This window comes from Hypanus sabinus, chromosome 7, assembly GCF_030144855.1.
Source record: "Hypanus sabinus isolate sHypSab1 chromosome 7, sHypSab1.hap1, whole genome shotgun sequence".
NCBI classification, from domain to species: Eukaryota; Metazoa; Chordata; class Chondrichthyes; order Myliobatiformes; family Dasyatidae; genus Hypanus; species Hypanus sabinus.
This window is the reverse complement of record NC_082712.1, coordinates 14504867-14522764: the sequence shown is the minus strand read 5'-3', so window position 1 is coordinate 14522764 and position 17898 is coordinate 14504867. Positions and strand designations below refer to the sequence as shown.

At 42.7% G+C, this 17898-nt stretch overlaps 1 protein-coding gene across 1 annotated transcript in view; it reads right to left on the bottom strand.

Annotated features, from left to right (window-relative positions):
- Positions 1-17666, bottom strand: part of lifra (LIF receptor subunit alpha a) — a 176285-nt gene extending 158619 nt beyond the window's left edge. The window contains exon 1 of the mRNA XM_059974237.1: positions 17300-17666. The gene's annotated coding sequence lies outside the window, so the exon portion shown is untranslated. The remainder of the gene's footprint in view (positions 1-17299) is intronic.
- Positions 17667-17898: the final 232 nt, after the last annotated feature.

Sequence of the window (17898 nt, the reverse complement as noted above, 5' to 3'; positions counted from 1 at the left end):
TCAGAAACATTTGATATTTCAGGTCAATGACTCTTCAATCAGAATAATTTTACTGAAGGATCAATGAACTGAAGCGTTAACTTTTTTCTCGCTGCAGAGCTTGCCTGGCATCAGTAGTACTTCATTTTTTGAGATGAACGAGGTCCTTGTTCACCCTCAAAGAATCAGCACTTCAAAAAGCAAGCAGGTCCACAGAACCATGGCGTGGCCCCAAAAGAATCTGCTGATTCTGAAAGGGAAAAGTACACAAGCTGCAATAAGAGGCTTCAAATCCTGGCAGATCTTATATAATTGAGAAAGAGAAACCTCAGTTTCAAAACAGATATTCTGAATACCAATTGGTGTATTTGAATCAAAACACTATAAAAACATTGATGAGAGATTTATTTTTCAATTAAACAGAATTTATTTCCCTCAGGATGTAGACAAAAGCCCGTTTCTGTGCTGATTAACCTTGTCACTCTACAAACATCCCTTGGTCACTCTGCATCACTGAGAAAATTCAACTGGATCTTTCCTTACATCCATCAGCCTCCTGATTATACCATGATCACCACAATAGAGACTTATAGGATCAAGATATTGACCATGCAAGGGTCCTTTCAGAACACTGAGCAGGATCACATTAACTCGGAACAATGCAGTCTTGACACCTCACAACATCAAACTGGAAGTCTGAAAGTTAAGTAAAACTTCCCAAGTAAAACTTGGAAGATCCCAATAATGTAAAGATCAGTTCAAAACCCCTAAAGTCTCAAGGCCACATATAATTCTTTCCATTGACACAGTTCTACCCACTCCGTTCATTCCAGCCCCCTCCCCTTCCATACCCACTTCACAACCTGATGCACTCAGGTTGGCTTTATGATCCCTTTCTCGCCAGTAATGACAGAACACTCGATTTCTTTAGTAATGGGGATGTGTAAATCCATACATGTTATTCAAATATTTCTGTTTTGCAGCATGATAACTACATGTGGGATGCATCATATTCTAATCCACAAGTTATTTTTGTTGGTAATTCCTAGTGCTGATTAAAAAGTTCATCATCCTCAGTGAGAGGGAGAGGGACTGCCAGGATTTCACATTGGACAAAAATAGTTACAGAACTATTACACACACACAAAATGCTGGTGGAACACAGCAGGCCAGGCAGCATCGATAGGGAGAAGCGCTGTCGACGTTTCGGGCCGAGACCTGACGAACTATTAATGTGGTTTCTGGTAGATATCTTTATGTAAATATTAGAACCTTTCTTTTAAATCTTTCACTAATTTTTGTAAGTTTGATTTTGACGCAACTAATAAACATTTATGCACTCAGTGGCTAAGTGACTCCAGTCATAGAGTCAAAGTCATACAGAAGTACAACACAGAAACAGGATTTTTGGCCCATCCAGTCCATATGAAACCACTTAAAGTGCCTACTCCTATCAATCTGCACCAAGACCATAGCCCTCCATATCCCTCTATCCATTTACCTATCCAAATTTCTCTTAAACATTGAAACCAACCTCACATGCACCATTTGCGCTTCTAGCTCATTCATCCCACACTCACACGACCATTTGAGTTAAGTTTTCCCTCATGTTCCCCTTAAACTTTTCATCTTTTACACTTAACCCATGACCTCTGGTTGCATCCTACCCAACCTCAGTGGAAAAAGTCTGCTTGCATAAACCCGATCTATACCCCTCATAATTTTGGATATCTCTATCAAATCTCCCTCAATCTTCCATATTCTAAAGAATACAGTCCTAACCTATTCAATCTTTCCTTATAACTCTGGTCTTCCAGACCCCTCAACATCCTTATAAATTCTTTCTGCAGTCTTTCTGTAGGTCGGTGACCAAAACTGCACACAATACTCTAAATTAGGTCTCACAGATGTCTTAAACAACTTCAACATAACATCCCATCTTCTGCACTCAGTACATTGACTTACGAAGGCCAATGAGCTGAAACCTCTCTTTATGATGCTAACTACCTATGAGACCACTTTCAATGAATTATGGACATGTATTCCCAGATCCCTTTGTTCTACTACACTCCTCAGTGCCCTCCCATCCACTATGTAAGACTTACCCTGGTTGGTCTTATCAAAGTGCAAAAGCTCACACCTGTCTGCATTAAATTCCATCTGCCATTTTTCAAGCTGATGCAGATTCCTCTGCAAGTCATGGTAGCCTTCCTTACTGTCCGCAACACCCCCATTCTTGGTGCCATCCACAAACTGGCTGATCCAGTTAACCACATTATCATCCAGATCATTGATACAGATGACAAACAACAAAGGACCCACATCAATCCTTGCAGCACACCACTAGTCACAGGCCTCCAGTCAGAGAGACAACCATCTACTACCATTCTCAGGCTCCTTCCAGAAAGCCAATGTCTAATCCAATTTACTACCTCAACCTAAACCTTGTCAAATGCCTTGCTAAAGTCCATGTAGAAAACATCTAATGCCTAGCCTTCATCCACTTTCCTGGTAACTTCCTAAAAACATTCTAAGATTATTTGGACACAACCTACCACACATGAAGCCATGTTAACTATACTTAATCAATCCATGTCTATCCAAATTCTTATATATCCGGTCCCTTAGAACTCCTTCCATAACTGACATCAGACTCACCAACCTATAGTTTCCTGCGTTATGTTTAGAGCATTTTTTTTTAAACAGCAGAACATAGAACCAATCTTCTGGTACCTCTACTGTCACTAAGGATGTTTTAAATATCTTTGCCAGATCCCCATAGGGTCCAAGGGAACACCCTGTCAGGCCCATGAAGCGATGTCGTTTTGCCTCATGTCCATAGACTCTGTATCAATCTCCTGAGTAAATACAGATACAATGAATGCATCAAGATATGCCCCATCTGTTTTGGCTTCATACATGATTAGCATTCTGGCCTTCCATTTACCAATTTTGTCCCTGGCAATCCCTTTAGTCAAAATATCTGTAGAATCCATTAGGATTCTCTTTCATCTTGTCTGCTACAGCAACTTCGTGCCTGCTTTTAGCCTTTCTAATTTCTTTCTTTAGTGTTCTCTTGCATTTCTTTTACTCCATAAGCACCTCATTTATTCCTACTTGCCTTTACCTGCTATGCATCTCTTTTTCACACTTAACCAGGGTCTCAGTATCTCTTGAAAACCAAGGTCCCCTACACTTGTTATCTTTACCTTGTATTCAGACAGGCACATACAAGCTTGGTGCTTCTAAAATTTCATTATTGAAGGCCTCCCACTTCCAAGTACAGCGTTCCCAGAAAACAGTCTGTCCCAATCCACTCTTGCCAGATCATTTCTGATACCATCAAAACTGGCCTTTCTCCAATTTAGAATCTCAACCTGTGGACCAGACCTATTTCTTTGCATATTTACTTTGAAACTAATGACATTGTGGTCACTGGATGCAAAGTGTTCCCCGCACAAACTTCTGTCACCTGCCCTGTCTCAATCCCGAATAGCAGGTCCAGTATTGCACACTCTCTTTGGGACTTCTACGTACTGATGGAGGAAACTTTCCTGAGCACATTTGAGAAACTCTATCCCATCTAGTCCTTTAACAGTCTGGGATTCCCAGTCTATAAGTAGGAAATTAAAATCACCTACTATAACAACCACAGGTTTCTTGCAACAGTCTGCGATCTCTTTACAAACTCTTTCTCCTAAATCCCTAGGCCAGTTGGGTGGTCTATAATAAAGCCCCATTCACCTTTCTTGTTTCTCAGTTCCACCCATGACTTCACTAGTGAAGTTCGCCAATCTGTCCTGATGGAGCACTGCCATAACATATTCCTTGACTAGTAACACCACCCTTCCTTCCTTAATCCCTCCCACTCTTCACATCTAAAACAATGGAAGCCCAGAATACTGAGCTGCCAGTCCTACCCCCTCCTGAAACCAAGTCTAACTGGTGGCTGCAATGTAATAATTCCAGGAGTTGATCTACGTCCTGAGCTCATTCACCTTTCCTACAATACTTTGTGCATTGAAGTATACCTAGCCCAGGACACTCTTCACACCATGCCACAACCTCTCCACTAACTATTCAGGCACTCTGGTTCCCATCCCTTGCAACTCTAAACCCCACCATCCAACACTAACAAACCTTCCAACTGGGATAGTAATCCCCCTCCAGTTCAGGTGCACACTATCCCTTCTGTATAAGTCCCACCTTTCCTGGAAGAGACACCAATACCCAAAAATCTTATGCCCTCTCCCTTGCACCAACTCCTTAGCCACATGCTAAACTGTATAATCTCCCTAGCTCTGGCCTCACTAGAGCATGGCATAGGTAGCAATCCTGAGATCACAGACCTGTCCTTTAACTCAGCACCTAACTCCCCGAACTCCCTATGCAGAATCTCATCACTCATCCTATCTATCTTATTGTTGGCTACATGGACCATGACTTCCAGCTGTTCACTCTTCCACTTAAGAAAGCTGAGAACTCAATCCGAGATGTCCTGGGCCCAGGCACCTGGGAGGCAACATGCCATCCAGGAATCTTGTTAGAACCGCCTGTGCGTCCCCCTAACTAATGAATTCTCTATTACCAGAGCGTGCCTCTTCTTCCTCTCCCTTCCCTACAGAGTCACAAAGCCAGATTCAGTGCTAGAGACCCAACCACTGTGACTATTACAGACATCCCACCTCTCCCGGAAATTGAGAGCAGCTCCCTGACACCCGCAAATTGATTTTTTGGAAGGGGGGAGGAGGGAGAGAGTTTTCCAAAAAAAACATAAAACGTACTTCATCCCAGACTACACTAAAGTGTACCCCTGCCTAATAGGCATCAAAAATAATGACTGTGTTGCTCGCTGCACTGTTTGCAACAGTGACTTTTCTATTGCCCATGGTGGGTTAAAATGTAAAAGACATGTTGAGGTGAGTTTAACAGGTGTCATTCGATCATTTGCACAGCTAACGTTATTTAAACTAGCTGGCTAGCTGCTAAGGAGCTACTCTATTGCAAACATCCCACCTCTCCCGGGAGTCTCCCGCAAATTGATGGTGCTACCTCCCTGAAATTATGTTTTGCAGGGTGGGATGTCTGCTGTTAGGTCAACCCCCCATCTCCCACCAACAGTATCCAAAGTGATATTAATGATGTTGAGGGGGATGGCCACAGGAGTACTCTGCACTGGCTCCTTAGCTCCTTTCCCCTTCCTGTCACCCAGTTTCCTGTGTCCTGCATCTTGAGTGTAACTACCTCTCAATATGTCCTTTCTATCACCCCTTCACCATCCCGAGTGATCGAGAGTTCATCTAGTTCCAGCTCCAACTCCTTAACGTGGTTTGTTAGAAGCTGCATCTGGATGCACTCCTCACAGCTGTAGTTGTCAGGGGCACTGGAGATCTCCCTGCCTTCCCACATCCACAAGAGGAGCATTCCACTATCCTGCCTGGCATTTCTACTGCCTCAGCTGAGCAGATATAAAGAAAGGAAATAAAAAACTTTACCTTGAGCTTTTCTTTGCTTTCTCTGACTAAAGCCTCTCATCACCACTCTGACTCTGTCCACTCAAACAATAGCCACCGCTAAGCTTGCCCCTGCCTTCCTGTAATTTCCTCAGGCTAATCAATCCCAAATGCAGACTAGTCACTGGTCAAAGCTCTATTATACTGTCACAACCTGCAGCTGCCTTTTTCTATTCGGGCAAAGCACCTGAGTGAAATCCCCTCCTATCAAACTTCCAATGTCCAGATTGGTTGCTGGTCACTTTTTCCTTGCTCATTACCCATGTATCTAACTCACTCCCTCTTCACAGTAGGCAGCCTAAATGTCCATCAACCCCAATTCAATTCCAAAAGCTGGGTTCAATGCACTCTCTTTCCCACAGTTGGGTCCCAGACCAACAGGTTCCTGAGGCCAATTTAAGCACTTTTTAAAGCCCCAAAAAAATGTAAACAAGGCTTTAGCCTCAGAAGCAGTGAAATTCTAATACCATGTAAACAAATAAAACATTTTCATATTTTTCCTGAATATTACCAATGTTTCAGCAAGACTAGTGTCTACAACATATAACTTTTGCAGTGGGTACAATAAAAATATGGAAAGGTAGATTCACAAGATTGTGATGCATCATTCTCATCTTGAGTGGGTACAGAGTAATGTAATTACACATATTAAACCAGTCTTTGAAAATTTCTGTGGGCATATTTCTATATGCTGTCACTATCTGAATGAATCAGCGAACCCCAATCCAATTAAAATCCCACAACACAATGGCTAAAAAAGTGGAAATACTGTAACAATGCAAATGGAAAAAGTATGACTCTCATATTTCCCTCAGGTACACCCTCCAAACGCATGCTGTAAAAGACATACATTAAACCCACCCATTCAGCATGTATGAATGTTTATCTGAAAGTTAACATTCAGAATGTAAATCTGAATGTTTAGCTGAAAGTTTATCGTGGTGCAACAAGGAGGAGATTAAAAATTTAATTAGTTATGCATCTCAATCAATTTAAAAATCTGTGCTCTTCCTCCCTACCTATGTTGTAGGCCAGCCTTGACAACTGACCAAGCAACTTAACCAATTTACTGACGACCTTAAGAGAAAAACTGTCACCAACTCCACTGTACATGGCTCTATTCCTTGAAGTATTGAGTTGACTTCCTTAGGAAATTAGATATTGCAATTCAGGTGTCACCCGCACCCCACTGCCAACTGTTTTTAAATTAAGGACAATCCAGACTTGCTTACACAACCTGCTTATATCATGCTGCTTACTAAGATTTTCTTTCACTGAATTAATTATAACATTTAATGTAATGCTTTCTGTGCAAGCAAATTGATTGCAATATTTCTGACATTATAACAGTGATTACATTTCATTTAAATTATATTACTGGCTCTAAAACTCTTCAGCATTTGTTGAAAGGAGTAGGAATGATGCCATACAAGTGCAAGTCTTTCTTTCTTTCAGTGTGGCCTTCTAGCCACTTTGAAAAGCACAAGTCTGAAGCTCAATTGCAGTTATTTGCACTTTACTTTTATAAAATAAGTGTAATCATCATAATGTAGCAATAATTTTCAAACTGCAGAAGAAAACAAGTGAGCAGCAGTGGGAAGAAATGGGAGGAAGGGGAAAGAAATTAGAACATTGTAGTGGGTTTAGATTTTTTGTATATTTTCAATATTACGATTCAATTTAATTTACATGAACATGGGGTAATGAGACTATAAGTGCGATTCAAACATATTGTAATTGATATACGATATATATCCTCCTGACTTTGTATTCTTTTTTGTAAGAAATCAGTAAAAATAAGAACACAGAACAGCAGAGCACAGGAACAGGCCTTCCGACCCACAATGTTGTGCCAAACCAAACAAATTAGCAATCCAATGGTCAACTAACCTAATCCCTTCTGTCTACACAATGTCCAAACCTTTCCATTTTTCTCACAGTCACATGCCTATCTAAACGACTCTTAATGCATCTACCTCTACCACCACTCTAAGTAGCGCATTCCAGCCCCCACCACTTGGTAAAAAAAACACTTGCCTTTCACATCTCCTTCAAAATTACCCCCCTCACATTAAATGCATGCCCTCTGATATTAAACATTACAACCCTGGAAAAAAGATGCTATTTGCATACTTCATCAATGCTTCTCGTAATCATATAAACCGCTATCAGATCTCCCCTCAGCCTTCGCCACTCCAGAGAAAACTGCACAGTTTTGTCCAATTTCTCCTTTCAACACTTGCCCTCTAATCCAGGCAGCATCCTGCTAAACCTCTTCTGCACACTCTCCAAAGCCTCAACATCCTCTTCCTATAATGCAGTGACCACAAATGTCAACTTCTATCAACAAATTGTCAACTTTTCAGGTCAAGTTCAGATCTATTGTCATCTGACTACATATATACAACCAAAGAATCCTCCAGACCATGGTGCACCCACAATATATCACAGCACATAAAACAAAATATTACCAGAAATACATTAACAGAATATAATTCAAAATGTGTGTGAATAATGCAGCACAGGTAAAGAGTAAACAGTAAGCTGTTCCCTGTCCTAACGATGAGACCTTAGTGGTGTCAAGGCATTCATTAGACTCACAGCCTGAGGCAAGAAGTTGTTACCCAGTCTGGCAGTCCTAGTCCTGATGCTCCTGTACCTCATTCAACGAGATTGTGGGGTGGCTGGTCGGGACCTCAACATGCTCTGGGCCCTTCTCATATAACACTCCCGGTAAACATCACAAATGGGAAGGAAGGGAGACCCCAGTGATCCTCTAAGAGGTATTTATATCCTCTGTCTGGCCTTCCAATCCCTGCATCAGGACTGAGAGAGTGGGAAGGTAGCCAGTCTAAAGAGAAAGGTCGGGACGACATAGTGGTTTTAGGTGACTGGTGGATCAAGGAAGGGTGAAGTATGATGAGAAGAACAAGCTAGGCTGGGAAGAGGTGAGATTGGAAAATAGATACAGGTAAGTGATACATGGAAACAGAAAAGCAAAACTAAAGGACAGCTGGAGCTAGGTAGGAGGAAAAAGTCAAGGTGGAGACTGAGGCTGAAGTGTGATAAGTGGAGACACAAAACACTGCCTCTGTTTCACTTTGCACAGATACTGCCTACAATAATCATGGAGATAATGATCTGCAATCTTGTAGCTCCATGGTATTTACCCAAGATCACCAATACTGAAAACTCAAACACAATTTTAAAAATACATGAGTAGTGTATATTAAAACAGCTGCTGTCTTCTCAAACTTTTAACAATATTGCTTCCATAATCAACGCAACACTGAAATTAATCTGTTCAAATGAACGAGATTAATTGCAATAATAACCTTAAGTACCAACTTACAAAGTAGAACATTATCTGCTGCTTATTGTGTTGTTTGTGGAAGCTTACTGTCTGTAAATGAGCAGTCTGTTTCCTATATTACCACACTTTAAACATATTTCATAAGATGCTTTCAATGCCTGGAGAATATAAAAGCTTCTGTTGAGATGCTAATTCTGTTTTCACTTCGGAATGATCGTAACATTTTTAGGGTCCCAAAGCGAATCTCAAACTCTCGCATGCTGAAACTTTTGCCATTAATGAACATAATTCCCCGACCAGATAAGGTAATGGTCTGAAAACTTCGGGCATTTCATGCTTGAGTTCCTAGCCTTCTATTTGAAAAACCCCAGAATTAGCACAACACTAGAAAATAATTTCACCGTCCATGAACCCAACGACACCAGCTCACTAGTTTGCTTTCTTTTTGCACTACTTATTTTTTTTAAGAAGTCTTTTTGTAATTTTTAATGTATTGCAATGTACTGCTGCCATGAAATAAATTTCACATGTTTAAAGGTTCAAAGTTTCATTTATCTAAGTATCCAACTTTGAAATTCTTCAATTTACCAAATAGTCATGAAAGCAAGAAAGGAAAGAAAGGCAAAACAATCATTAACCCCTCCCCCAAATAAAACATGAATAAAAATGGAGAGGCACATTAACCCCCATATCCCTCCTTCCGCACAAAATCTGAGCAAAATACCGTAGATTCCGGACTACAGAGCGCACCTGATTAAAAGCCGCACGCTCTAATTTTAGAAAGAAAATCAATTTTGTACTTGTACAAGCCGCACCGGATTTTAAGCTGCAGGTGTCCCACGTTGTAATATGAGATATTTACACAGAAAGATATTACACGTGAGGATTTTTTAAACTTTTAATTAAATCCGTATGGTAACATAAACAAATATATATTGCAAATGCTTTTTTTTGAACAGTGCCTGTAACACAGCTACTCTTAAATATACATACGTATCGGTAACACACAAATTACATTGCGTATACTTTTTTACTGAACAGTGCACGAACAACATTCCAATATCTCCTAACGACTGGTAAGAAAAATATATATACTGCAGCCTACCAGGAAAAGTTATTGATCGCCTTCTTCATCTTCCTCCTGCGCACTAAAACCATCAAAGTCCTTTCTTCAATGTCCGAATTGAATAAAACCTCAGGATCTCGTCACTCACTTCAGTCTCTTCGTTGTCGCTCTCACTTGAGCGCACGCGGTCCTCTTCATCACGCAGCAGTCCAGCCTTTCGAAACCCGCTGGTGATGGTGGATGTTGTGACACAGCTCCACGCATTTAGGATCCACTGGCAGACTTGAGTTAAAGATGCTCTTCGCATGCGTCCTGTTTTGGTAAAGGATTTCTCGCCGCTCGTCAACCAAGCCTCCCACTCAACGCGCAGCGCCACTTTAAATGCCCGGTTCACGCTAATGTCCAGTGGCTGCAAATACTTCATGGTGCCCCCAGGAATCACAGCTAGAATTGAGTTTGTACTCTTGATGGCAGCTTTCACTGAACTTTCATTGTCAGCCGCTTAAAAAATCACCATCGGTGGAAGCTTTAGTCCGGATACTGTGCAGCTCAGAACACAAGTAAAATGTGTTCTCTCATGGCCACTTGTTTTCAGTGTGATGGACGAGTCACCTTTTTTATTAACAGTCCGAGTGAGAGGCAGGTCAAACGTCAAAGGTACTTCATCCATATTTATGATATTATCTGGCCCGATGAATTCTCCGCTATCTTTGTTTGAGTGAATGTGCAGAAGTTAGCAAGTTGTTCCTCGTGGTCGGGAGGGAGCTGCTGACACAGAGTCGTGCATACCCTGACGGACAGGCCTTTTCGTCTCATAAATCTAAAACACCACAATGGCCCACCTCTAAAATCTTCGATTTTCACTTTGGTGGCGATTGCTTTAGCCTTCAGTCTGATCTGCACAGTGGAAACACCACAGCCGCCTGCTCTCTGTGTGTTAACCCAGTCTTCAAGAAAGTTTTCAAGTTCAGGCCATCTGCTATGATTACCTCCGAAAGCTTTTGTCATCTTTTTGCATTGACTCAGTTCTTCACGCTGGCGTCTCCACCGTCTCAACATCGATTCATTTATGCCAAGATTATGTGCAGCAGCTTGATTTCCTTCTTCAACCGCCAGATTGATCGCCTTTAACTTAAAAGCTGTATCATATGCTTTTCTTCGAGTGTTTTCCATGTTGATGAGGGTGAGTACAAATGACTGATTTACAATAATTTAATTGTGAAAGTGCGCTTGATTTATCGTACAATTTCATTGGACCTCTGTGAACTACTCATCAATTTTATTGGTCTACTGTTACGAGGCAAAATGTTTTTGGCGGCATGAAAAAAAAACATGCATTAGCCGCACCGTAGTATAGGCCGCAGTGTTGCCGCAGTGTTCAAAGCGTGGGGAAAAAAGTAGCGGCTTATAGTCTGGAATTTACGGTAAATCAGGTACATAAACCCTCAGTTCCCTCCCCCCACACAAAAAAAATGAACCAAGCAGAGCAGGCACCCCCAAATTCACTCCCCGTACAAAAAAATGCTGACAAGATCAGGCAAAAAAAACATAATATAAAAAACATAATATAAGACTGAAAATATGTCAACGTCCACATCCAAAACGCAGAAATCACCTGAGCAACACTCTCTGGGCAGCAGCAGGCTCTCCCCTCCCCAGTGCAGAGCAACCGATCAAAAGGCAAGCAGCCGGCGTTCACCCTCTGCACTCTTTTCAATGCTTCAATCTCCCTCGTTGCTTAAAACGGCAAATAATGCCAGTGATAATAAACCTGATTTTTTTTCTTTCTTTACTTATTGAGATACAGCACAGAGTAGCCCTTCAAGCCACATCACCCTGCAATTTCCAATTTAAATCCAGACCAACCATGGGACAATTTACAAAGAACAATTAACCTACTAACCACTACACCTTTGGACTGTGGGAGGAAACCCACGAATTCCATGTGGAGGACTTACAAAGGACTCCAGAACTGAATTCCAAATTCTGACAATCCAAGCTGTAAGAGCGTTGTAGTAATTGCTATTCTACCATGGTGCCCTAATTCTGATTGTAATAAAGTGTAAGATGCTCCTTCCGTCTGCTGGACTGCAGGTCACCCTTAGGGAAGGTGTAGCATCTGCTTAGCCACGCCCCCCCCCCCCCCAACGATCAGAGTCACGTGAAGCCATGGGAGCAGGCGGTGGTTGGTCATATGAGCAGTCTCTGCAAATCACAAGTCCTGGTTATGTGACCACTGACACCAGGCAGACAATCTTTGAAGCATACTGATCATGGCTGGGGTCACCCATCTTCAGATTCAGATTCAGTTTATTTGTCATTTAGAAACCACAAATGCAATGCAGTTAAAAAATGAGACAACGTTCCTCCAGAATGATATCACAAAAGCATATGACAAAACAGACTACACCAGAAAATCCACATAATGTTTGGCAATCCCCAATCCAGAGTCCGGAGAGGCTGCTGCGTATTAATATCAAGCTACCATCTTAGCACTATCCTAAATCCACCAGACAAAACAAGACCAAAAACTAAAGCTACAAGACCTGCACAAAACCACATAATTACAACATACAGTTACAACAGTGCAAACAATAGCATAATTGATTTAAAAAAAACCATGGGCACAGTAAAAATAGTCCAAAAATGTTAAAAGACTATAAGTTCAAAAGGAATCACCACACAGTTTCCACAAGTCCCCAGGGTCCCGACAGACTCGTCATCCCACTCCGGCGGCAGAAGGGAATACCCCTACTATGGACTTCCACGGCGCCACCTGATTCAGCCTCGCAGACACAGCACACAATGAAAGCTCTGTCGAACCTAGCCTCACAGACACAGCACACACCGAAAGCAAGCTGACCGCAGTGGACTCCGAGTCCGTCGAACCTCCGAGCCAACGACCATCCCCTCTGGCACAGCTTCTCCGAGCACCATCCTCTGCCGAGCATATTAAGACGGCCCTGCCAACGGCCATCAGCAACTCGACCCCAAGGACTGGGGGCCTGTTCTTCCCAGCAGAGTCCCGGACCTCACAGCAGCAACGAAGACGGTCTTCCTGGAGATTTCCCGATGTTCCTCCATGTTCCCATGTCTGTTTTCAATCAATTATGATTGCGCCCGGCACCCCACTTCACAAATAACAAATAATCAGCTCCAGAGTGGCCGCTGCAAGCTGCATCGCACCGCCATCTTGGATCAATTTTTGGATCAATCTTGTAAAGACACTGCCTAGAAGAAGGCAATGGCAAGCCACTTCTGTAGTAAAGTTTGCCAAGAACAATCATGGTCAAACCATAATCACTAACATCATATGGCACAGCACATAATCATGATAATGATGATGACAATAACAATTGAAGGAAAGCTCAATCCACTGAAACAGATTATTGGAGTAACTCGTTCCTAACGTATTTCCCCTGTATTTTTTCTCTCCGTCAAATTCTCTCATTGATATCCAGGAATCACAATCTATACATTAACAAACTTGCTGAGAATGCGAGTGCTGCCTGGCCTGCTGAGTTCCTCCAGCATCTTGTGTGTTGAGAATGTAAGTGTTGTGATTATTAAGTTTGCAGATGGCATCAAAACTGGTGGATAGTGAAGGTGGCTGTCTAAGGTTACAAACTGGGAAAGTGGGCCAAGGCAGGTGGAATCTAACTTGAACAAGTTTAAAGAACTGATGAAGGGCCTTGGCCTGAAACATCAACAGTTTATTCCTCTCTATGGATGCTGCCTGATATACTGAATTCCTCCAGCATTTTGTGTGTATTACTCTGGATTTCCAGTGTCTGCAGAATCTCTTGTGTTTATTATTAAGTGTGAAGTGAGATAAGTGAATGACAGAGCCCAGGAGACTGCTGCAGAACAGAGAAAACTAGTGGGACAAGTACACAGTGGTAACACAGATAGGCATGGTGGAAAAGGTGAGTGCAATGAGATCTAGGTGTCCTTGTTCAAGGGGAAGTACAACGAGATCTAGGTGTCCTTGTTCATCAGTCACTGAAAGTAAGCATGCAGGTACAGCAGACAGTGAAGAAAGCTAATGGCACATTGGCCTTCATAGCAAGGACAGTATAGGAGCAAAGAGGTCCTTCTGCAGTTGTACAGGGCCCTGGTGAGTCCACACCTGGAGCATTGTGTTCCGTTTTGGTTTCCAAATTTCAGGAAAGGACATTCTTCGTATTGAGGGAGTGCAGCATTGGTTCACGAGGTTAATTCCCGGGATGGCGGGACTGTCATATGTTGAAAGATTGGAGCAACTGGGCTTGTATACACCGGAATTTAGAAGGATGAGAGGGGAGCTGACTGAAACATATAAGATCATTAAGGGATTGGACACGCTAGAGACAGCAAACATGTTCCTGATGTTGGGGGAGTCCAGAACCAGAGGCCACAGTTTAAGAATAGGGGGTAGGCCATTTAGGACAGAGTTGAGGAAAAACTTTTTCACCCAAAGTGTTGTGGATCTATGGAATGCTCTGCCTCAGAAGGCAGTGGAGGCCAATTCTTTGAATGCTTTCAAGAAAGAGTTAGATAGAGTTCTTAAAGATAGTGGAGTCATGGGATATGGGGAGAAGGCAGGAATGGGGTACTGATTGTGGATGATCAGTCATGATCACATTGAATGGCAGTGCTGGCTCGAAGGGCCAAATGACCTACTCCTGCACCTATTGTCTATTAATGGCATGATTGCCTTCATTGGGCAACAGACTGAGTACAAGAGTGGAACGCCATGCGAGACCATACCTGGAATACTGTGTACAGTTCTGCTCACCATTCTATAGAAACAACATGATTGAGATAGAGACGATGCAGATAAGATTCATAGACATTGCTAGAACTGGGGACCTGTTATAAGGAAAGGCTGGTTTTTTACTCACACAATATTTTATAAGTATTTAGGTTGAGCACTTACAACAAAACACAGAAGGATGTCGATCAAGTGCTGGAAAATGGGAATAGCTTAGGTAGGTATTCGATGACCCACACAGGCTGGATGTCCGAAGGTCTTTGACCATTGAGTATGATTCTGTGAATCTCATAAATCTGCAGTTAAGATGGCACTATGGACCCAAACTGACAGATGGACAATTAGGACGTTCTTCATTAACTATTTAATCAATTCTTGAAAGTCAGAATTTCCCTAAAATGCACAAATGCAAAATCTTTTTAAGTGATGATGTGAAGTCATGGTAGAACATTTATTCTGTTTGTGGAGAATCTAAAATTAGGTATTATCATTAGAAGGCAAATATTCTGAAAGGAAAAAACAAAATTTTCTTAACCCAAGGCCTGGCTAGAGTACCTACAAAATGGAGCACCGAGGGTAAAGGGAAAGGGAACTTAAGTCAAGTCATTTTATTGTCACATTTCGATCATAACTGCTGGTACAGTACATAGTAAAAAGCGTTTCAGGACCATGGTGTTCCATGACAGTACAAGAACTAGACTCAACAATGTAAAACACAACACAGAAAAAAAACCACAACAACTACACTAGACTACAGACCTACCCAGGACTGCATAAAGTGCACAAAACATTGCAGGTATTACAATAAATAATAAACAGGACAATAGGGCAGTAAGGTGTCAGTCCAGGCTCTGGATATTGAGGAGTCTGATAGCTTGGGGGAAGAAACTGTTACATAGTCTGGTCGTGAGAGCCCGAATGGTTCAGTGCCTTTTCCCGGACAGCAGGAGGGAGAACAGATTGTATGAGGAGTGTGTGGGGTCCTTCATGAGGGATGGATAAGAAGTTGAGGAAGAAATCAAAAGAGGAATAAACACAAGAGATTCTGCAGATGCTAAAAATCCAAAGCAAAACACACATAATGCTGGAGGAACTCAGTCGGTTAGGTAGCATTTGTAGAATCAATAAACAGACAACGTTTTGAGTCAATACCCTTCATTAGGGCTGGAAAGGAAGAGAGAAGGAGCCAGAATAAGAAGGTGGGGTAAGGGAAACAGTACAGAAACTACACACAGTATGCTGCGGGTTTACGAGCCGTGTGTGATATATGTAATTGTGGGTGCACCATGGTCTGAAGGAATGTTGCTTCATTGACAGTCAGATGATAATAAACTTCAACAAGCTAGCAGGTGATAGGTGAAGCCAGGTAAAGGGGAAGTTGGGTGGGAGGGTGGGGAAAGGGGGATTGTTAGGATTGAAGGGAGGACTTTTTATCTGTTAATATTGTGTTAATATTATTTTTTGTATTGTATATGATATATGTTCTGTGTTTTGTACAGTCTGGGGGGGTTGTTTTGTTTAGCTGTATCCATGAGTATGGTTAAAAGACAATAAACTTGAACTTAAACTTAAGATGATTAGAACGGAAGGTATGGTAATATTGAGTACAAATCATTTCCACTAAATTATTAAATGGACTTTGTTCTTTTTCGTTCAAATTATGTTTTCTCTTGTAAAATTGTGTATAATTTATGTTTAATTTATTTTTTTTCTCTTGTGAATGCTGCTTATATGATATTTTGATGCTGCAGCAAGTTTTGCATGTGACAATGAACTCGACTTCGAACTTTCAGCGGTGTAAAAGCACTTCAGGTACATGAATTTGCCTCGAAGTGTGAAGAGAGACGTGGGACCAGCAACCACGATGAATCCACGCAACAGTTTTCTCCCGAAAGGTCGGGAGGTTGACAAAACTATAAGATTTCCACAGACTCACAACAGACGCAGTTTGTGTTTGCAATTAGTAATACAAGACGGTCGGCAAAAAATCGTACAGAGAATTCAGAAAAAAACACATCTTTACCCAGAAAAAGGATCTTGCTCTCGCAGGGAGAGGCTAAGTCCATAGTTAGAAGCCAGGATAGATAAGCACAGGGAGAAGGAACGAGAAGATGAACTGGTAAACCTAGATAAGACAGGAGGCGACCTCGGGGAATCACTGACGGAGGCATGGGCCGGCTGGCCCGAGTGGCCTCGTTCGGTTTTCTACAGCAACACGACAGCCATAAATGAACTAAGGGAATAGAATTAATTGGGCAAAGTACCAAAGTGCTTAAGAAACATTTCAAGACGTTCCTGCTTTATTTTAAACATGAAACCATGCCTGTAATGCCATATTATCTGCATCAAAAATGAATATTTAACTCCAGACAGTTTGCCAACTACGAGTTGAAGTAGTGGGACAAGATTAGGGATTAAGATTTCAGTGGGAAACGAATAATCCAAACCAAAGTTCCAATTCCAGCAAATATAACTCACAATTACTCAGCAATGGTTTGTACGATAAAGCTTGGCAAACATTCTACTTAACCCTGTTCTAGTACGCTATTTGGTAATTTATAGCATTTTCTGCCACAAAACAACAAAATTCACGTCCCGTAAATCAGTGATGATAAACCTGATTCCTTTGGAATCTGAATTCGAGCATCAGACAACTGTCCCCACAGTTAACTCACCAGGCTTCCCACATCCAGAACGGTAGGTGCTGAGGCGGGTCAGTACTCCATCCCCCTCGGCTCCCAGACCCAAGGGGTGGAGGAGAATGCCAGCGGCTCCCCGAGGATGGGGCCTGCCGACACCGGCTCCCGGTAGAAGAGGGACAGCGGTCAGATTGGCAGTGAATGACAGTGCTGACGGACTAACGGTAGAGGAAGCCTCCCTACATGTCGTCGACTCGCCTCCGCCGGGAAGGGCAAGGCCGTCCGCCACACACGCCGAGAGAGAGGGAGCGAGGGAGGGAGGGACTCGCCGAGCAACGACAGCGCGGTCGACGCCCGGACTGGCAGTGGCAGCAGCCGCTGAGCTGACCAGCCTCCGCGGGTCGTCCCGAGCGACGGCGCAGGCGCGGCGCGGGGCGGGGCGGGCGGGGGCAGGAGAAGGAGCGCGGCGCGCGGGCGGAGTGGGGAGCACGAGGCGCGATGGCCTCCGCTCGCCACCGACCGGGGAGAGGAAAGGGCGAGATCCTCGCAGCGATAGAGGGACCCTCAGGCAGAGGAGTGATCAAAGAAGAGTGAGAGATCCCCGGAAAAAGAGGTTGCTCAGAGGTGAAGACTAG